Source organism: Trematomus bernacchii, unplaced genomic scaffold (assembly GCF_902827165.1).
Source record: "Trematomus bernacchii unplaced genomic scaffold, fTreBer1.1, whole genome shotgun sequence".
Classification (NCBI taxonomy): Eukaryota; Metazoa; Chordata; class Actinopteri; order Perciformes; family Nototheniidae; genus Trematomus; species Trematomus bernacchii.
Window position 1 is genome coordinate 62,982 of NW_022987804.1, and position 17,996 is coordinate 80,977.

Here is a 17,996-nt window from a genome sequence, read left to right on the forward strand (position 1 = left end):
CACCAGCCCATGCAGATATGGGGAGGTATTTTACACACACCCCCCGGAGCCGCAAGCTGGAGCCGTGTTTTTTTTAGAGGCGCTGGGGGTAATATCTCTGGCTGCTTGTGTTAACTGCTAGTGTTGGCCGCTGAAACCCCCGGAATCTCGGCGATTTGTTCATTACAAATCTCTATTTTGATTTCACACAGAAGTTCCACTTTACTGCTGCCCTCATTAAGGTCTTTTTAAACATCTCCGTGTATGCCTGTATGGCACATACGTCCCGAGCAGCACACACAGAGGAAATCAGCCAGGACAGAGTCCCTGGATGATCCCCTGGGGTTTCCAGCCCCAAATGTTCATTAACCAAAACGAAACACAGCCGCTCAGCTTCACAGATAATTTTAGGATACCGTCAATCACAGATTCTGGTAAGGCAATGTCCAAATGTAGATTTGAAATCACACTTACCAGTTCTGAAGATTTGTTGGTATCCTGCCGACAATGCCAATTTGTGGAGGAAACTTCTGTGTGTTGGGATGCATTGGGAGTCACCGACTCAGGAAGGAGACACGGTGAGAGTTGGAGATTTTGATGTCAAACACTGATGGGTTTATTTCAGAGTATCGGCCGGAGGATTCACATCACAAGTCAAAGCGTCAGAGGTTCTGACTACACGGTAGAGTTGCCACGTCAATTCTGAAGAGCCTCTCTCTATGCTAGACCTTTTAACTGGTTCACAGAGAGAAATCAACATCTCTGAAGGAGTAGACTAAACAGCTGGGAACACTGAGCCACCTGCGTCCGACACTCATGGCCTCGAAGATTTCACATCTTAGAGTCCACAAACACCGATAAAGAAGTGCCTCAGCGTTCTCACAACAAGTACCATTCGTGCCAGACAAGTTGACCGGTCACAAACTGGTGACAACAACACATATGGCACCAAGGCCTTTCCTTAAAGGAGATAACAGACGTCAGAGTAGATCATAAAACGTCACAGAGCAAAAGGTTAGATATCTAGAAGAATTATTCCTTAACATAGCCTATTGAAACAGTTTCCTCTGTACCTGCCAGTTCTGTCCACTGAGCTCTGCCTGCATCTCTCCCTCAGGGCCATCACCATCAGCATCATCTGATAGTGGAACTGAATAAGGAGAACATGTAATCATTACATTAACAACTATTTATGAAATAACATTATTCAAGAACATATATTATGCAACACTTATTTGATCACTTAGTTGACCCTGTATTTGCATGGCCTAATACCATAATGATTGTCTCCCCTTTAGACAACATAACCATCTCAAGTTATTCACTCACCGTATGAGGGGTTTGTAGCCCCACAGTTAGCTGCAGTCTAATGGTTATATTACATATATTTGCCTTGAGTAACATTAAGGACATGTTTGGGTTTTGTGTAGCCTTATAGTCTCCAGTCACACAGGGCCTGCCACTAACTTAGCATTGGACTGAGAAACTGTTTTGTTGACATTTCGCTGCCTTTTTTTGCAGGATGGGGGTCCATCCTTCCACAATAATTAATCTTGCCGTCAGTTTCAGTCGGTCCAGTTCACACTAATGTAAACAGCAGCGTGCTGGTCTCGTGAGAAACGGAGAGTGGAACAACCAATCACATCTTCATTATTCTCCTGAAATTTAAAGCTTTTAAACTGTAGAAAATGAACTAAAAATGCAGTAGGTAGGTTGAAGCAAAAACATAAAAGCAGACTAGAACTGCTGCCGTGACCCGGATTCAAACCTGGGTTGCTGTGGCCACAACGCAGAGTACTAACTACTATACGATCACGGCCACGGCCACTGTAGTTCTCACAGTATTGCAAACATGCCAATCTGAAGGCAAGTACACTTACAAAGGGGGCACCCAGATTTGAACTGGGGACCTCTTGATCTGCAGTCAAATGCTCTACCACTGAGCTATACCCCCTATGACTGACAGAGTTCAGACACGTACTGATAGGCTGGGCATTACTGTAAAGCTCAAATGATCGGAAGTCAAACGCCCACGTAGGCTAAAAACGAAATACTTCACATTCGCTTGGTTTCATGTTGAAGGGCCATAATAGTGTTGTTAATCGTTTCAAATGTTCATTGACTTTGATGCACTGTTTGTTGAGAAGTACTGTTGGAAATGTTGAAAGCCCATTGACCCATCATTATGCCGATCCCTCATTCCAGGTGTACTTTGACGGACAGTTTTTTGAGAAGTACATTAGGAAATGAGGAACAAGTGATTTACTAAAGTGAGACGAGCTAGCCAGGAGTCGAACCTGGAATCTTCTGATCCGTAGTCAGACGCGTTATCCATTGCGCCACTAACCCTTTGCTCTTGTAGCAGCTTTTAAACTGTAGAAAATGAACTAAAAATGCAGTAGGTAGGTTGAAGCAAAAACATTAAAGCAGACTAGAACTGCTGCCGTGACCCGGATTCGAACCGGGGTTGCTGCGGCCACAACGCAGAGTACTAACCACTATACGATCACGGCCACTGTAGTTCTCACAGTATTGCAAACATACCATTCTGAAGGCAAGTACACTTACAAAGGGGGCATCCAGATTTGAACTGGGGACCTCTTGATCTGCAGTCAAATGCTCTACCACTGAGCTATACCCCCTATGACTGACAGAGTTCAGACACGTACTGATAGGCTGGGCATTACTGTAAAGCTCAAATGACCAGAAGTCAAACGCCCACGTAGGCTAAAAACGAAATACTTCACATTCGCTTGGTTTCATGTTGAAGGGCCATAATAGTGTTGTTAATCGTTTCAAATGTTCATTGACTTTGATGCACTGTTTGTTGAGAAGTACTGTTGGAAATGTTGAAAGCCCATTGACCCATCATTATGTCGATCCCTCATTCCAGGTGTACTTTGACGGACAGTTTTTTGAGAAGTACATTAGGAAATGAGGAACAAGTGATTTACTAAAGTGAGACGAGCTAGCCAGGAGTCGAACCTGGAATCTTCTGATCCGTAGTCAGACGCGTTATCCATTGCGCCACTAACCCTTTGTTTTTGCAGCAGCTTTTAAACTGTAGAAAATGAACTAAAAATGCAGTAGGTAGGTTGAAGCAAAAACATAAAAGCAGACTAGAACCGCTGCCGTGACCCGGATTCGAACCGGGGTTGCTGCGGCCACAACGCAGAGTACTAACCACTATACGATCACGGCCACTGTAGTTCTCACAGTATTGCAAACATACCATTCTGAAGGCAAGTAGACTTACAAAGGGGGCATCCAGATTTGAACTGGGGACCTCTTGATCTGCAGTCAAATGCTCTACCACTGAGCTATACCCCCTATGACTGACAGAGTTCAGACACGTACTGATAGGCTGGGCATTACTGTAAAGCTCAAATGATCGGAAGTCAAACGCCCACGTAGGCTAAAAACGAAATACTTCACATTCGCTTGGTTTCATGTTGAAGGGCCATAATAGTGTTGTTAATCGTTTCAAATGTTCATTGACTTTGATGCACTGTTTGTTGAGAAGTACTGTTGGAAATGTTGAAAGCCCATTGACCCATCATTATGTCGATCCCTCATTCCAGGTGTACTTTGACGGACAGTTTTTTGAGAAGTACATTAGGAAATGAGGAACAAGTGATTTACTAAAGTGAGACGAGCTAGCCAGGAGTCGAACCTGGAATCTTCTGATCCGTAGTCAGACGCGTTATCCATTGCGCCACTAACCCTGTGTTTTTGCAGCAGCTTTTAAACTGTAGAAAATGAACTAAAAATGCAGTAGGTAGGTTGAAGCAAAAACATAAAAACGACTAGAACTGCTGCCGTGACCCGGATTCGAACCGGGGTTGCTGCGGCCACAACGCAGAGTACTAACCACTATACGATCACGGCCACTGTAGTTCTCACAGTATTGCAAACATACCATTCTGAAGGAAAGTAGACTTACAAAGGGGGCACCCAGATTTGAACTGGGGACCTCTTGATCTGCAGTCAAATGCTCTACCACTGAGCTATACCCCCTATGACTGACAGAGTTCAGACACGTACTGATAGGCTGGGCATTACTGTAAAGCTCAAATGATCGGAAGTCAAACGCCCACGTAGGCTAAAAACGAAATACTTCACATTCGCTTGGTTTCATGTTGAAGGGCCATAATAGTGTTGTTAATCGTTTCAAATGTTCATTGACTTTGATGCACTGTTTGTTGAGAAGTACTGTTGGAAATGTTGAAAGCCCATTGACCCATCATTATGTCGATCCCTCATTCCAGGTGTACTTTGACGGACAGTTTTTTGAGAAGTACATTAGGAAATGAGGAACAAGTGATTTACTAAAGTGAGACGAGCTAGCCAGGAGTCGAACCTGGAATCTTCTGATCCGTAGTCAGACGCGTTATCCATTGCGCCACTAACCCTTTGTTTTTGCAGCAGCTTTTAAACTGTAGAAAATGAACTAAAAATGCAGTAGGTAGGTTGAAGCAAAAACATAAAAGCAGACTAGAACTGCTGCCGTGACCCGGATTCGAACCGGGGTTGCTGCGGCCACAACGCAGAGTACTAACCACTATACGATCACGGCCACTGTAGTTCTCACAGTATTGCAAACATACCATTCTGAAGGCAAGTAGACTTACAAAGGGGGCATCCAGATTTGAACTGGGGACCTCTTGATCTGCAGTCAAATGCTCTACCACTGAGCTATACCCCCTATGACTGACAGAGTTCAGACACGTACTGATAGGCTGGGCATTACTGTAAAGCTCAAATGATCAGGAAGTCAAACGCCCACGTAGGCTAAAAACGAAATACTTCACATTCGCTTGGTTTCATGTTGAAGGGCCATAATAGTGTTGTTAATCGTTTCAAATGTTCATTGACTTTGATGCACTGTTTGTTGAGAAGTACTGTTGGAAATGTTGAAAGCCCATTGACCCATCATTATGTCCATCCCTCATTCCAGGTGTACTTTGACGGACAGTTTTTTGAGAAGTACATTAGGAAATGAGGAACAAGTGATTTACTAAAGTGAGACGAGCTAGCCAGGAGTCGAACCTGGAATCTTCTGATCCGTAGTCAGACGCGTTATCCATTGCGCCACTAACCCTGTGTTTTTGCAGCAGCTTTTAAACTGTAGAAAATGAACTAAAAATGCAGTAGGTAGGTTGAAGCAAAAACATAAAAACGACTAGAACTGCTGCCGTGACCCGGATTCGAACCGGGGTTGCTGCGGCCACAACGCAGAGTACTAACCACTATACGATCACGGCCACTGTAGTTCTCACAGTATTGCAAACATACCATTCTGAAGGCAAGTAGACTTACAAAGGGGGCATCCAGATTTGAACTGGGGACCTCTTGATCTGCAGTCAAATGCTCTACCACTGAGCTATACCCCCTATGCCTGACAGAGTTCAGACACGTACTGATAGGCTGGGCATTACTGTAAAGCTCAAATGATCGGAAGTCAAACGCCCACGTAGGCTAAAAACGAAATACTTCACATTCGCTTGGTTTCATGTTGAAGGGCCATAATAGTGTTGTTAATCGTTTCAAATGTTCATTGACTTTGATGCACTGTTTGTTGAGAAGTACTGTTGGAAATGTTGAAAGCCCATTGACCCATCATTATGTCCATCCCTCATTCCAGGTGTACTTTGACGGACAGTTTTTTGAGAAGTACATTAGGAAATGAGGAACAAGTGATTTACTAAAGTGAGACGAGCTAGCCAGGAGTCGAACCTGGAATCTTCTGATCCGTAGTCAGACGCGTTATCCATTGCGCCACTAACCCTTTGTTTTTGCAGCAGCTTTTAAACTGTAGAAAATGAACTAAAAATGCAGTAGGTAGGTTGAAGCAAAAACATAAAAGCAGACTAGAACTGCTGCCGTGACCCGGATTCGAACCGGGGTTGCTGCGGCCACAACGCAGAGTACTAACCACTATACGATCACGGCCACTGTAGTTCTCACAGTATTGCAAACATACCATTCTGAAGGCAAGTACACTTACAAAGGGGGCATCCAGATTTGAACTGGGGACCTCTTGATCTGCAGTCAAATGCTCTACCACTGAGCTATACCCCCTATGACTGACAGAGTTCAGACACGTACTGATAGGCTGGGCATTACTGTAAAGCTCAAATGATCGGAAGTCAAACGCCCACGTAGGCTAAAAACGAAATACTTCACATTCGCTTGGTTTCATGTTGAAGGGCCATAATAGTGTTGTTAATCGTTTCAAATGTTCATTGACTTTGATGCACTGTTTGTTGAGAAGTACTGTTGGAAATGTTGAAAGCCCATTGACCCATCATTATGTCGATCCCTCATTCCAGGTGTACTTTGACGGACAGTTTTTTGAGAAGTACATTAGGAAATGAGGAACAAGTGATTTACTAAAGTGAGACGAGCTAGCCAGGAGTCGAACCTGGAATCTTCTGATCCGTAGTCAGACGCGTTATCCATTGCGCCACTAACCCTGTGTTTTTGCAGCAGCTTTTAAACTGTAGAAAATGAACTAAAAATGCAGTAGGTAGGTTGAAGCAAAAACATAAAAAACGACTAGAACTGCTGCCGTGACCCGGATTCGAACCGGGGTTGCTGCGGCCACAACGCAGAGTACTAACCACTATACGATCACGGCCACTGTAGTTCTCACAGTATTGCAAACATACCATTCTGAAGGCAAGTAGACTTACAAAGGGGGCATCCAGATTTGAACTGGGGACCTCTTGATCTGCAGTCAAATGCTCTACCACTGAGCTATACCCCCTATGACTGACAGAGTTCAGACACGTACTGATAGGCTGGGCATTACTGTAAAGCTCAAATGACCGGAAGTCAAACGCCCACGTAGGCTAAAAACGAAATACTTCACATTCGCTTGGTTTCATGTTGAAGGGCCATAATAGTGTTGTTAATCGTTTCAAATGTTCATTGACTTTGATGCACTGTTTGTTGAGAAGTACTGTTGGAAATGTTGAAAGCCCATTGACCCATCATTATGTCGATCCCTCATTCCAGGTGTACTTTGACGGACAGTTTTTTGAGAAGTACATTAGGAAATGAGGAACAAGTGATTTACTAAAGTGAGACGAGCTAGCCAGGAGTCGAACCTGGAATCTTCTGATCCGTAGTCAGACGCGTTATCCATTGCGCCACTAACCCTGTGTTTTTGCAGCAGCTTTTAAACTGTAGAAAATGAACTAAAAATGCAGTAGGTAGGTTGAAGCAAAAACATAAAAACGACTAGAACTGCTGCCGTGACCCGGATTCGAACCGGGGTTGCTGCGGCCACAACGCAGAGTACTAACCACTATACGATCACGGCCACTGTAGTTCTCACAGTATTGCAAACATACCATTCTGAAGGCAAGTACACTTACAAAGGGGGCACCCAGATTTGAACTGGGGACCTCTTGATCTGCAGTCAAATGCTCTACCACTGAGCTATACCCCCTATGACTGACAGAGTTCAGACACGTACTGATAGGCTGGGCATTACTGTAAAGCTCAAATGATCGGAAGTCAAACGCCCACGTAGGCTAAAAACGAAATACTTCACATTCGCTTGGTTTCATGTTGAAGGGCCATAATAGTGTTGTTAATCGTTTCAAATGTTCATTGACTTTGATGCACTGTTTGTTGAGAAGTACTGTTGGAAATGTTGAAAGCCCATTGACCCATCATTATGTCCATCCCTCATTCCAGGTGTACTTTGACGGACAGTTTTTTGAGAAGTACATTAGGAAATGAGGAACAAGTGATTTACTAAAGTGAGACGAGCTAGCCAGGAGTCGAACCTGGAATCTTCTGATCCGTAGTCAGACGCGTTATCCATTGCGCCACTAACCCTGTGTTTTTGCAGCAGCTTTTAAACTGTAGAAAATGAACTAAAAATGCAGTAGGTAGGTTGAAGCAAAAACATAAAAAACGACTAGAACTGCTGCCGTGACCCGGATTCGAACCGGGGTTGCTGCGGCCACAACGCAGAGTACTAACCACTATACGATCACGGCCACTGTAGTTCTCACAGTATTGCAAACATACCATTCTGAAGGCAAGTACACTTACAAAGGGGGCATCCAGATTTGAACTGGGGACCTCTTGATCTGCAGTCAAATGCTCTACCACTGAGCTATACCCCCTATGACTGACAGAGTTCAGACACGTACTGATAGGCTGGGCATTACTGTAAAGCTCAAATGATCGGAAGTCAAACGCCCACGTAGGCTAAAAACGAAATACTTCACATTCGCTTGGTTTCATGTTGAAGGGCCATAATAGTGTTGTTAATCGTTTCAAATGTTCATTGACTTTGATGCACTGTTTGTTGAGAAGTACTGTTGGAAATGTTGAAAGCCCATTGACCCATCATTATGTCCATCCCTCATTCCAGGTGTACTTTGACGGACAGTTTTTTGAGAAGTACATTAGGAAATGAGGAACAAGTGATTTACTAAAGTGAGACGAGCTAGCCAGGAGTCGAACCTGGAATCTTCTGATCCGTAGTCAGACGCGTTATCCATTGCGCCACTAACCCTTTGTTTTTGCAGCAGCTTTTAAACTGTAGAAAATGAACTAAAAATGCAGTAGGTAGGTTGAAGCAAAAACATAAAAAACGACTAGAACTGCTGCCGTGACCCGGATTCGAACCGGGGTTGCTGCGGCCACAACGCAGAGTACTAACCACTATACGATCACGGCCACTGTAGTTCTCACAGTATTGCAAACATACCATTCTGAAGGCAAGTAGACTTACAAAGGGGGCATCCAGATTTGAACTGGGGACCTCTTGATCTGCAGTCAAATGCTCTACCACTGAGCTATACCCCCTATGACTGACAGAGTTCAGACACGTACTGATAGGCTGGGCATTACTGTAAAGCTCAAATGATCGGAAGTCAAACGCCCACGTAGGCTAAAAACGAAATACTTCACATTCGCTTGGTTTCATGTTGAAGGGCCATAATAGTGTTGTTAATCGTTTCAAATGTTCATTGACTTTGATGCACTGTTTGTTGAGAAGTACTGTTGGAAATGTTGAAAGCCCATTGACCCATCATTATGTCGATCCCTCATTCCAGGTGTACTTTGACGGACAGTTTTTTGAGAAGTACATTAGGAAATGAGGAACAAGTGATTTACTAAAGTGAGACGAGCTAGCCAGGAGTCGAACCTGGAATCTTCTGATCCGTAGTCAGACGCGTTATCCATTGCGCCACTAACCCTGTGTTTTTGCAGCAGCTTTTAAACTGTAGAAAATGAACTAAAAATGCAGTAGGTAGGTTGAAGCAAAAACATAAAAACGACTAGAACTGCTGCCGTGACCCGGGGTTGCTGCGGCCACAACGCAGAGTACTAACCACTATACGATCACGGCCACTGTAGTTCTCACAGTATTGCAAACATACCATTCTGAAGGCAAGTAGACTTACAAAGGGGGCATCCAGATTTGAACTGGGGACCTCTTGATCTGCAGTCAAATGCTCTACCACTGAGCTATACCCCCTATGCCTGACAGAGTTCAGACACGTACTGATAGGCTGGGCATTACTGTAAAGCTCAAATGATCGGAAGTCAAACGCCCACGTAGGCTAAAAACGAAATACTTCACATTCGCTTGGTTTCATGTTGAAGGGCCATAATAGTGTTGTTAATCGTTTCAAATGTTCATTGACTTTGATGCACTGTTTGTTGAGAAGTACTGTTGGAAATGTTGAAAGCCCATTGACCCATCATTATGTCGATCCCTCATTCCAGGTGTACTTTGACGGACAGTTTTTGGAGAAGTACATTAGGAAATGAGGAACAAGTGATTTACTAAAGTGAGACGAGCTAGCCAGGAGTCGAACCTGGAATCTTCTGATCCGTAGTCAGACGCGTTATCCATTGCGCCACTAACCCTGTGTTTTTGCAGCAGCTTTTAAACTGTAGAAAATGAACTAAAAATGCAGTAGGTAGGTTGAAGCAAAAACATAAAAAACGACTAGAACTGCTGCCGTGACCCGGATTCGAACCGGGGTTGCTGCGGCCACAACGCAGAGTACTAACCACTATACGATCACGGCCACTGTAGTTCTCACAGTATTGCAAACATACCATTCTGAAGGCAAGTACACTTACAAAGGGGGCATCCAGATTTGAACTGGGGACCTCTTGATCTGCAGTCAAATGCTCTACCACTGAGCTATACCCCCTATGACTGACAGAGTTCAGACACGTACTGCTAGGCTGGGCATTACTGTAAAGCTCAAATGATCAGGAAGTCAAACGCCCACGTAGGCTAAAAACGAAATACTTCACATTCGCTTGGTTTCATGTTGAAGGGCCATAATAGTGTTGTTAATCGTTTCAAATGTTCATTGACTTTGATGCACTGTTTGTTGAGAAGTACTGTTGGAAATGTTGAAAGCCCATTGACCCATCATTATGTCCATCCCTCATTCCAGGTGTACTTTGACGGACAGTTTTTGGAGAAGTACATTAGGAAATGAGGAACAAGTGATTTACTAAAGTGAGACGAGCTAGCCAGGAGTCGAACCTGGAATCTTCTGATCCGTAGTCAGACGCGTTATCCATTGCGCCACTAACCCTGTGTTTTTGCAGCAGCTTTTAAACTGTAGAAAATGAACTAAAAATGCAGTAGGTAGGTTGAAGCAAAAACATAAAAAACGACTAGAACTGCTGCCGTGACCCGGATTCGAACCGGGGTTGCTGCGGCCACAACGCAGAGTACTAACCACTATACGATCACGGCCACTGTAGTTCTCACAGTATTGCAAACATACCATTCTGAAGGCAAGTAGACTTACAAAGGGGGCATCCAGATTTGAACTGGGGACCTCTTGATCTGCAGTCAAATGCTCTACCACTGAGCTATACCCCCTATGCCTGACAGAGTTCAGACACGTACTGATAGGCTGGGCATTACTGTAAAGCTCAAATGATCGGAAGTCAAACGCCCACGTAGGCTAAAAACGAAATACTTCACATTCGCTTGGTTTCATGTTGAAGGGCCATAATAGTGTTGTTAATCGTTTCAAATGTTCATTGACTTTGATGCACTGTTTGTTGAGAAGTACTGTTGGAAATGTTGAAAGCCCATTGACCCATCATTATGTCGATCCCTCATTCCAGGTGTACTTTGACGGACAGTTTTTTGAGAAGTACATTAGGAAATGAGGAACAAGTGATTTACTAAAGTGAGACGAGCTAGCCAGGAGTCGAACCTGGAATCTTCTGATCCGTAGTCAGACGTGTTATCCATTGCGCCACTAACCCTGTGTTTTTGCAGCAGCTTTTAAACTGTAGAAAATGAACTAAAAATGCAGTAGGTAGGTTGAAGCAATAACATAAAAACGACTAGAACTGCTGCCGTGACCCGGATTCGAACCGGGGTTGCTGCGGCCACAACGCAGAGTACTAACCACTATACGATCACGGCCACTGTAGTTCTCACAGTATTGCAAACATACCATTCTGAAGGCAAGTACACTTACAAAGGGGGCATCCAGATTTGAACTGGGGACCTCTTGATCTGCAGTCAAATGCTCTACCACTGAGCTATACCCCCTATGACTGACAGAGTTCAGACACGTACTGATAGGCTGGGCATTACTGTAAAGCTCAAATGATCAGGAAGTCAAACGCCCACGTAGGCTAAAAACGAAATACTTCACATTCGCTTGGTTTCATGTTGAAGGGCCATAATAGTGTTGTTAATCGTTTCAAATGTTCATTGACTTTGATGCACTGTTTGTTGAGAAGTACTGTTGGAAATGTTGAAAGCCCATTGACCCATCATTATGTCGATCCCTCATTCCAGGTGTACTTTGACGGACAGTTTTTTGAGAAGTACATTAGGAAATGAGGAACAAGTGATTTACTAAAGTGAGACGAGCTAGCCAGGAGTCGAACCTGGAATCTTCTGATCCGTAGTCAGACGCGTTATCCATTGCGCCACTAACCCTTTGCTCTTGTAGCAGCTTTTAAACTGTAGAAAATGAACTAAAAATGCAGTAGGTAGGTTGAAGCAAAAACATTAAAGCAGACTAGAACTGCTGCCGTGACCCGGATTCGAACCGGGGTTGCTGCGGCCACAACGCAGAGTACTAACCACTATACGATCACGGCCACTGTAGTTCTCACAGTATTGCAAACATACCATTCTGAAGGCAAGTACACTTACAAAGGGGGCATCCAGATTTGAACTGGGGACCTCTTGATCTGCAGTCAAATGCTCTACCACTGAGCTATACCCCCTATGACTGACAGAGTTCAGACACGTACTGATAGGCTGGGCATTACTGTAAAGCTCAAATGATCGGAAGTCAAACGCCCACGTAGGCTAAAAACGAAATACTTCACATTCGCTTGGTTTCATGTTGAAGGGCCATAATAGTGTTGTTAATCGTTTCAAATGTTCATTGACTTTGATGCACTGTTTGTTGAGAAGTACTGTTGGAAATGTTGAAAGCCCATTGACCCATCATTATGTCCATCCCTCATTCCAGGTGTACTTTGACGGACAGTTTTTTGAGAAGTACATTAGGAAATGAGGAACAAGTGATTTACTAAAGTGAGACGAGCTAGCCAGGAGTCGAACCTGGAATCTTCTGATCCGTAGTCAGACGCGTTATCCATTGCGCCAAAGACATAGCGCGTTAGTCTATGTTTGATAACCGAGAAGTAGCCGAAATACGCTCTGCGAGCCGGTTTCGAATCCCGCTCTTTCCCTTGAATGTCAGAACATGCATAAATGTAAAAGTGGAGCGTATTTATTATTTTACCATACTTTTGGGTAGGTTGTGAATACAATTAATGGATCATTTCAGTTCTTCACCATAATCATTCATTATTCATTGTCTGTTTATATTATTGTACTTTGTAACAGAATCTAAATCTTCAAAGTAACTCATGTTATCAAATCAATGAGGTTCAGAGTCAAATCTTTGCCTCTCAAATGTAGTGAAGTTGAAGTATTAAGGAGCATGCAAGTCAGTACATCATTGTACAGTACTTCTATAGATGTAGTTAATATAAAATAGTACTTAGAATATAAGTAATATGACAAATATGTATGAGGATTATTGTTATGTTGTGCACTTATTATTATAATTACAACTTTTTATAAATGTATTAAAACTTAAGAACAAAGTATTAAGTAAATTTAACAATAATGAAAGTGAAATATGATGATGAAATATTCCAAACAGAAACATCATACCTGTTTTATATGTATTTATATATTTAAAACAACAGTAATAATAACAACAATAATTCTTACAATATGTATTGTAAAGTGTAAAATAAAGCTATACAATAAAAACAGTGCAAAATGCAAAAAACCTGCTCACAGCAATAAAAACAGTGCAAGAAACAGTGCAAAATGCAAAAAACCTGCTCACAACAATAAAAACAGTGCAAAAAGTTGCACCTGCTCACAACATGTGGTCCTTTAAGGTGCATCCCCTCTCTTTTTTTTCCATACCCTCTTTGCTCCAGCACAGCCCTCCAGTCCTCATAGGACTGGGTCTCTGATTCTTTACAGTACCAATTGCCAAAGTACTGTAACTGGGCTGGTGGCTTCCTGTCTTTGTTGCAGTTTTTGCAAATGATGGCATCTGTCTTTTTGACATATTTTCTTTTGCCTGATCCAGATTGCTCCCTCTCCTCTTTTCTTTTCCTGTACTGCTGTGTGGTGTACGGCACGTTACTCTGACCGGATGTTAGTGCCTGAGTAGCTGATGGCATAGCTGATGGCAATGGCATATTGAGAAGCATCATCTGAGAGCCTCCAGGTATGGCAGGGGTACTCAAACTTTTTTATTAAAGGTCCACTTGTGAACTTTATACAAGGTCACTGGTCCGGATCAATGGCAGTAAAGTAACCCCCCCCCCCCCCCCTGAAACGAAACTGAAATTAAGAAGCAGTTTCTTATGGCGCGCTATGCATGGGGCCCCCTTGAGGGGGTTTCCCGACATGTCGTTGCAGTAAATGAAAGGCTGTTCCATGTTGTCGTTGCTGTGGACCTTCTTAATCTACCTTCTTTGGGGTCCCCCTTCTGGTCCAAGCACTTGCCTGCCTTGCCTGTCGGCAAACGGCGCCGCTTTATACACTCACACATTCAATACATACATACAGTATGGTGGCTTGGCTGTTTGTCTGTAGTCAATGCCTTGAACCTCGGCAAAAAAGGCATTAGAAGCATTAGAAAGTCAAGGTAAACTTGCGGTTAACTTGCGGTCTGCAATGAGTGTCACGCTCGCGCACACAAGTAAATATATATGCACGTTCATTCTCACTACGCGTCAGACACAAGACGCGCGTACATAATGATGTACATTAATTTATCAGAATCAGATTTCTTTTTTTTAATAATTTTTTTTTTTTATATACACAGGGTTCGGTCCGGATTGATTTGCAGTTCGGTCCGGATCCGGACCTTGGTCCGGAGTTTGAGAAGCCCTGATGTATGGTGTTGGTGCAAGGAAGGGAAGAGCATAGTGTGGAGGTGGTGGTGGGACCTGTGAGATGGCCACTGGTTGGGATCTGTTCTGGAGCTTTGCCTCACCAGCAGTGTTTGGTGGCAGAACAAAGGTGTGAGGCTCAGCCAGACTGCCAGGAAACAGAGATGTCCCTTTCTGCATTGCCACAAGAAGCTGCTCAGGTCCAGCCATGGGAGCGTGAGACCCTCTTTCCCTCGCAGCGCACAGTGTTTTTGTAGAGTTTACAGAGCCTTGTGAAGATGGCCTCCACCACTCTGTTGCAGTCTGGCCACTGTGCAGGACTGTGAGCCCCAATGAAGCACCTGTAAATCCAACAGAATACTTATTATTATGAATTACTAAAGATTGAGATGTATTTGTACTTTTCTGTAATTGTACTTCCCTAAAGTTATGGGGGAAACCCAGAAAGTGTTGTTCTGCTTTATTCCATCTGACACACACACACTTGCTTACAGTATGTCTCTTATGTAATTGTTTGTTTTGGACCCAAGAAAGGAAAGGTGGTGTTCAAGTTAATAAGGATCCTTTAATAAACTTGACTACACTTATTAAGGTGAAGACATGAAATGTTGTACTTAATGGAACAAACCTTTTAGTGCTCTCCACACCTGGTGCCACAATCTTTTTTGTTGCCCTGAATCGCCCCTGCTTCAGTGTGTTTTTGTGACGGGGTGAATAGCTGGTCTTCCTCTTGTCCAAATCCCCCAGCGCCTGCCACAGAGTGATTATTTTGGCGCACTCGTCTCCACTTAAGGCCAGTAGGTGTTCTCGGAGACCAAACAAAAACTCTGCCAGCTCCTGGACGGCTCCATACCCCTCGATATTGTCAGGGCCAACACAATCCTAAAATGAAAGATAATTAAAACATATTTGATAGCAACAACAAATGCTATTAATTGTAGCTGACATAACCCAGATTGTGTTACAAGCATGTCCTCCTGGTGGAGGATGGAGGAGGGACCACAGACCGTGAGGACAGGGTGCTGGTGGAGGATGGAGGAGGGACCACAGACCGTGAGGACAGGGTGCTGGTGGAGGATGGAGGAGGGACCACAGACCGTGAGGACAGGGTCCTTGTGGAGGATGGAGGAGGGACCACAGACTGTGAGGACAGGGTGCTGGTGGAGGATGGAGGAGGGACAACAGACCGTGAGGACAGGGTGCTGGTGGAGGATGGAGGAGGGACCACAGACCGTGAGGACAGGGTGCTGGTGGAGGATGGAGGAGGGACCACTGACAGGGAGGACACGGTGCTGGGTTATGGCTGTTCTGGCCTTGTCCATCACTTCCTCTGGGGAAAGAGGTCGACTCCACGGCCTATCTTTGTTAGACTTCTTGACCTTTGTTGCTTCCAAAGTGTCTGTCAAGTTAAGAATACCGTCCTGTTTTCGAAAGCGTGGTTCCATCTAGAGAATACGAAAATAGTCATATTTAAAAAAACTGAGAAATATGTAATTTATAATAAATATTTAATAAGCAAGCTGTAAAATATTACATATTGATTCAAAGAAAAACTGATGACTACATACAATACAAATTAAAGATGAATAAAAACAAGTACAAATGCAGATTACGCATTTAAATGTAATCAATCAATCGAAATGTATAAATAGCCTATATGTTGTACCTTACAATGGAAACAGGCCTGCCTACTCAAGTACAAGTATTTCATAATAAAAGGTGCTGTTAACTGCATTGTAACAACTGCATTGTAACTTCCCTTCCCCTTTCATTGTGAGGTTTAGTATTTAAATTAATGGTAAAATAAAAACAGGTGTCCGGTTACAGTCAAGGGAAAGATTTGTTTTGCTCTTGTTTTATTCGTATCTCATTTTATTTGCATCTCATTTATTTGTTAAAGCTCGCTTAAAGACTAAATTCACTTTTAAAACACGTCGGTCGCTGCCTCCGGTGACGGAGAAAAAAAAAGCCAATAAAAGAAGCTACGCTCGCTCCCGTCCGGTCCCGACCGAGATTCTCTCTAGCTCGTAGTTATGTTAGTCCTTAACTTAAACTGGGTAATATCATAAACAGACATGTTATTTAGCCAGATATGTCAACATTAAATTAACGATACATGTACATAATAATGCGCTAACTCACGGCCTTCAGATTATGAGACTGACGCGCTGCCTACTGCGCCAACGAGGCATAAAATCTATGTCAACTTAACCAGCCAATTGTAAATGTAATTTTATTTAAATCAACGGAAATTAATGGTTGTCCTTCATGAAAACATACATTGTATGCCTGCAAAAATATATAACTCTAGACTGGTGGCTGTATGCCACTGTCCTCCGTTGAAGCTGCAGGTCACGTCCATGTATGTGAAGGATGGAAACAGCCTGAAACCACAGTTTTGTATTCTGACTCTACACAAATCCAGGCAAAGACTATACAGGCATTATACTCTGATTCCAAACAACAAAGGGCTGTCTGCTGCATTGGCCGGGAGCCGGGAATCGGAGCCGGGTCTTTCGCGTGGCAGGCGAGAATTCAACTACTGATCCACTAATGCTCACATGATGACCTTTGAATATAATTGTTGGATAGAAGGAAATTGCACAACTGGTAATGTGTCACAGTCATTATCATACTTTTTTTCTGGTTCCTTGAGCATTTCAAGGCATCTAGCTTGTTAATTTATGCAAATCAGAATGCTAGTTGAAGCAGAAAACGTCCCTGGGTGGGCTTGAACCACCAACCTTTCAGTTAACAGCCGAACGCGCTGACCAATTGCGCCACAGAGACACATGATCCATTAACTTGAGGGTGTTTGGCCTCAATATTCAAGCCCCACCCACAAACGTTTGCTATTCACTTCTTAAAGCCGGGGGTCAATAGCGTGGCCATCATAGAAGATTTTTCAAGCACCTTTGATTCTATATTTCATGATAAGCTCTTTATCCGTAAAGAAGGGATACATTCCAGTTGTCCTCCCTTACATGGAATTGATGTCTAGCATCTAACTGTTTTCAAATCCCACAGAGTCAGCACCTATAACAACCCACAAAACATCTTTACTGGTACGCCCAAAAGAGCCAAAGAGTAATGTTTTTCACTTTAGCTGATTGCCGGGGAAACCATACATGTGTCTTGTAGACAAAGCTGAGTCGTGTGTCTCTGGGCTCCTAGGATGGAAACAGCCTGTCATCATGGATTGTGTATCTGACTCTGCATAAGTCCAGGCAAGATCCTTTCCACCCAGTAGCTTTACACTCTCCTTGTCTGCAAGGGCTGATTCCAAACAACAGAGGTTGCATTTGTTGGGAATCGGAACCAGGCTTTCCACGTGGCTGACGAGGATTCTACCACTCTCACATGACATCGTAACTACCACTATTCTGGCGGGCTCAACAATACATCTTTGCTGGTACACCCCAAATACCTGTGTGTCTTGCTGTATCAGGGTCCAGGTGAAATCGTACACGTATCTAGAAGATAGAGCCGACACTGTGTGCCTGTGCTCCCATGATGGAAACAGGCAACCATCACAAGTTGGCTATCTA

General features: G+C 43.5%; 46 non-coding genes across 46 annotated transcripts; all 46 read right to left on the reverse strand.

The window, feature by feature from the left end:
• Positions 1-1,861: 1,861 nt before the first annotated feature.
• trnac-gca lies at positions 1,862-1,933 on the reverse strand. Its single transcript has one exon. It is a non-coding gene; the product is annotated as a tRNA-Cys (tRNA).
• A 322-nt stretch (positions 1,934-2,255) lies between these two features.
• On the reverse strand, positions 2,256-2,328 carry trnar-acg. Its single transcript has one exon. It is a non-coding gene; the product is annotated as a tRNA-Arg (tRNA).
• A 92-nt stretch (positions 2,329-2,420) lies between these two features.
• Positions 2,421-2,492, reverse strand: trnah-gug. Its single transcript has one exon. It is a non-coding gene; the product is annotated as a tRNA-His (tRNA).
• A 57-nt stretch (positions 2,493-2,549) lies between these two features.
• trnac-gca lies at positions 2,550-2,621 on the reverse strand. Its single transcript has one exon. It is a non-coding gene; the product is annotated as a tRNA-Cys (tRNA).
• Positions 2,622-2,943: 322 nt separating this feature from the next.
• On the reverse strand, positions 2,944-3,016 carry trnar-acg. The gene has a single exon. It is a non-coding gene; the product is annotated as a tRNA-Arg (tRNA).
• Positions 3,017-3,108: 92 nt separating this feature from the next.
• trnah-gug lies at positions 3,109-3,180 on the reverse strand. Its single transcript has one exon. It is a non-coding gene; the product is annotated as a tRNA-His (tRNA).
• A 57-nt stretch (positions 3,181-3,237) lies between these two features.
• On the reverse strand, positions 3,238-3,309 carry trnac-gca. Its single transcript has one exon. It is a non-coding gene; the product is annotated as a tRNA-Cys (tRNA).
• Positions 3,310-3,631: 322 nt separating this feature from the next.
• trnar-acg lies at positions 3,632-3,704 on the reverse strand. Its single transcript has one exon. It is a non-coding gene; the product is annotated as a tRNA-Arg (tRNA).
• A 91-nt stretch (positions 3,705-3,795) lies between these two features.
• trnah-gug lies at positions 3,796-3,867 on the reverse strand. Its single transcript has one exon. It is a non-coding gene; the product is annotated as a tRNA-His (tRNA).
• A 57-nt stretch (positions 3,868-3,924) lies between these two features.
• trnac-gca lies at positions 3,925-3,996 on the reverse strand. Its single transcript has one exon. It is a non-coding gene; the product is annotated as a tRNA-Cys (tRNA).
• A 322-nt stretch (positions 3,997-4,318) lies between these two features.
• trnar-acg lies at positions 4,319-4,391 on the reverse strand. Its single transcript has one exon. It is a non-coding gene; the product is annotated as a tRNA-Arg (tRNA).
• Positions 4,392-4,483: 92 nt separating this feature from the next.
• Positions 4,484-4,555, reverse strand: trnah-gug. Its single transcript has one exon. It is a non-coding gene; the product is annotated as a tRNA-His (tRNA).
• Positions 4,556-4,612: 57 nt separating this feature from the next.
• trnac-gca lies at positions 4,613-4,684 on the reverse strand. Its single transcript has one exon. It is a non-coding gene; the product is annotated as a tRNA-Cys (tRNA).
• A 323-nt stretch (positions 4,685-5,007) lies between these two features.
• Positions 5,008-5,080, reverse strand: trnar-acg. The gene has a single exon. It is a non-coding gene; the product is annotated as a tRNA-Arg (tRNA).
• A 91-nt stretch (positions 5,081-5,171) lies between these two features.
• On the reverse strand, positions 5,172-5,243 carry trnah-gug. Its single transcript has one exon. It is a non-coding gene; the product is annotated as a tRNA-His (tRNA).
• Positions 5,244-5,300: 57 nt separating this feature from the next.
• trnac-gca lies at positions 5,301-5,372 on the reverse strand. Its single transcript has one exon. It is a non-coding gene; the product is annotated as a tRNA-Cys (tRNA).
• A 322-nt stretch (positions 5,373-5,694) lies between these two features.
• Positions 5,695-5,767, reverse strand: trnar-acg. Its single transcript has one exon. It is a non-coding gene; the product is annotated as a tRNA-Arg (tRNA).
• A 92-nt stretch (positions 5,768-5,859) lies between these two features.
• On the reverse strand, positions 5,860-5,931 carry trnah-gug. The gene has a single exon. It is a non-coding gene; the product is annotated as a tRNA-His (tRNA).
• Positions 5,932-5,988: 57 nt separating this feature from the next.
• trnac-gca lies at positions 5,989-6,060 on the reverse strand. Its single transcript has one exon. It is a non-coding gene; the product is annotated as a tRNA-Cys (tRNA).
• A 322-nt stretch (positions 6,061-6,382) lies between these two features.
• Positions 6,383-6,455, reverse strand: trnar-acg. The gene has a single exon. It is a non-coding gene; the product is annotated as a tRNA-Arg (tRNA).
• Positions 6,456-6,547: 92 nt separating this feature from the next.
• Positions 6,548-6,619, reverse strand: trnah-gug. Its single transcript has one exon. It is a non-coding gene; the product is annotated as a tRNA-His (tRNA).
• Positions 6,620-6,676: 57 nt separating this feature from the next.
• On the reverse strand, positions 6,677-6,748 carry trnac-gca. Its single transcript has one exon. It is a non-coding gene; the product is annotated as a tRNA-Cys (tRNA).
• A 322-nt stretch (positions 6,749-7,070) lies between these two features.
• trnar-acg lies at positions 7,071-7,143 on the reverse strand. Its single transcript has one exon. It is a non-coding gene; the product is annotated as a tRNA-Arg (tRNA).
• A 91-nt stretch (positions 7,144-7,234) lies between these two features.
• Positions 7,235-7,306, reverse strand: trnah-gug. The gene has a single exon. It is a non-coding gene; the product is annotated as a tRNA-His (tRNA).
• Positions 7,307-7,363: 57 nt separating this feature from the next.
• Positions 7,364-7,435, reverse strand: trnac-gca. Its single transcript has one exon. It is a non-coding gene; the product is annotated as a tRNA-Cys (tRNA).
• Positions 7,436-7,757: 322 nt separating this feature from the next.
• On the reverse strand, positions 7,758-7,830 carry trnar-acg. The gene has a single exon. It is a non-coding gene; the product is annotated as a tRNA-Arg (tRNA).
• Positions 7,831-7,922: 92 nt separating this feature from the next.
• On the reverse strand, positions 7,923-7,994 carry trnah-gug. Its single transcript has one exon. It is a non-coding gene; the product is annotated as a tRNA-His (tRNA).
• Positions 7,995-8,051: 57 nt separating this feature from the next.
• Positions 8,052-8,123, reverse strand: trnac-gca. Its single transcript has one exon. It is a non-coding gene; the product is annotated as a tRNA-Cys (tRNA).
• Positions 8,124-8,445: 322 nt separating this feature from the next.
• On the reverse strand, positions 8,446-8,518 carry trnar-acg. The gene has a single exon. It is a non-coding gene; the product is annotated as a tRNA-Arg (tRNA).
• A 92-nt stretch (positions 8,519-8,610) lies between these two features.
• trnah-gug lies at positions 8,611-8,682 on the reverse strand. The gene has a single exon. It is a non-coding gene; the product is annotated as a tRNA-His (tRNA).
• A 57-nt stretch (positions 8,683-8,739) lies between these two features.
• trnac-gca lies at positions 8,740-8,811 on the reverse strand. Its single transcript has one exon. It is a non-coding gene; the product is annotated as a tRNA-Cys (tRNA).
• Positions 8,812-9,133: 322 nt separating this feature from the next.
• trnar-acg lies at positions 9,134-9,206 on the reverse strand. Its single transcript has one exon. It is a non-coding gene; the product is annotated as a tRNA-Arg (tRNA).
• Positions 9,207-9,415: 209 nt separating this feature from the next.
• trnac-gca lies at positions 9,416-9,487 on the reverse strand. Its single transcript has one exon. It is a non-coding gene; the product is annotated as a tRNA-Cys (tRNA).
• A 322-nt stretch (positions 9,488-9,809) lies between these two features.
• On the reverse strand, positions 9,810-9,882 carry trnar-acg. Its single transcript has one exon. It is a non-coding gene; the product is annotated as a tRNA-Arg (tRNA).
• A 92-nt stretch (positions 9,883-9,974) lies between these two features.
• Positions 9,975-10,046, reverse strand: trnah-gug. The gene has a single exon. It is a non-coding gene; the product is annotated as a tRNA-His (tRNA).
• A 57-nt stretch (positions 10,047-10,103) lies between these two features.
• Positions 10,104-10,175, reverse strand: trnac-gca. Its single transcript has one exon. It is a non-coding gene; the product is annotated as a tRNA-Cys (tRNA).
• A 323-nt stretch (positions 10,176-10,498) lies between these two features.
• trnar-acg lies at positions 10,499-10,571 on the reverse strand. The gene has a single exon. It is a non-coding gene; the product is annotated as a tRNA-Arg (tRNA).
• Positions 10,572-10,663: 92 nt separating this feature from the next.
• Positions 10,664-10,735, reverse strand: trnah-gug. Its single transcript has one exon. It is a non-coding gene; the product is annotated as a tRNA-His (tRNA).
• A 57-nt stretch (positions 10,736-10,792) lies between these two features.
• On the reverse strand, positions 10,793-10,864 carry trnac-gca. The gene has a single exon. It is a non-coding gene; the product is annotated as a tRNA-Cys (tRNA).
• A 322-nt stretch (positions 10,865-11,186) lies between these two features.
• Positions 11,187-11,259, reverse strand: trnar-acg. The gene has a single exon. It is a non-coding gene; the product is annotated as a tRNA-Arg (tRNA).
• Positions 11,260-11,350: 91 nt separating this feature from the next.
• Positions 11,351-11,422, reverse strand: trnah-gug. Its single transcript has one exon. It is a non-coding gene; the product is annotated as a tRNA-His (tRNA).
• Positions 11,423-11,479: 57 nt separating this feature from the next.
• On the reverse strand, positions 11,480-11,551 carry trnac-gca. The gene has a single exon. It is a non-coding gene; the product is annotated as a tRNA-Cys (tRNA).
• A 323-nt stretch (positions 11,552-11,874) lies between these two features.
• On the reverse strand, positions 11,875-11,947 carry trnar-acg. Its single transcript has one exon. It is a non-coding gene; the product is annotated as a tRNA-Arg (tRNA).
• Positions 11,948-12,039: 92 nt separating this feature from the next.
• Positions 12,040-12,111, reverse strand: trnah-gug. Its single transcript has one exon. It is a non-coding gene; the product is annotated as a tRNA-His (tRNA).
• A 57-nt stretch (positions 12,112-12,168) lies between these two features.
• On the reverse strand, positions 12,169-12,240 carry trnac-gca. The gene has a single exon. It is a non-coding gene; the product is annotated as a tRNA-Cys (tRNA).
• A 4,924-nt stretch (positions 12,241-17,164) lies between these two features.
• On the reverse strand, positions 17,165-17,238 carry trnan-guu. Its single transcript has one exon. It is a non-coding gene; the product is annotated as a tRNA-Asn (tRNA).
• Positions 17,239-17,996: the final 758 nt, after the last annotated feature.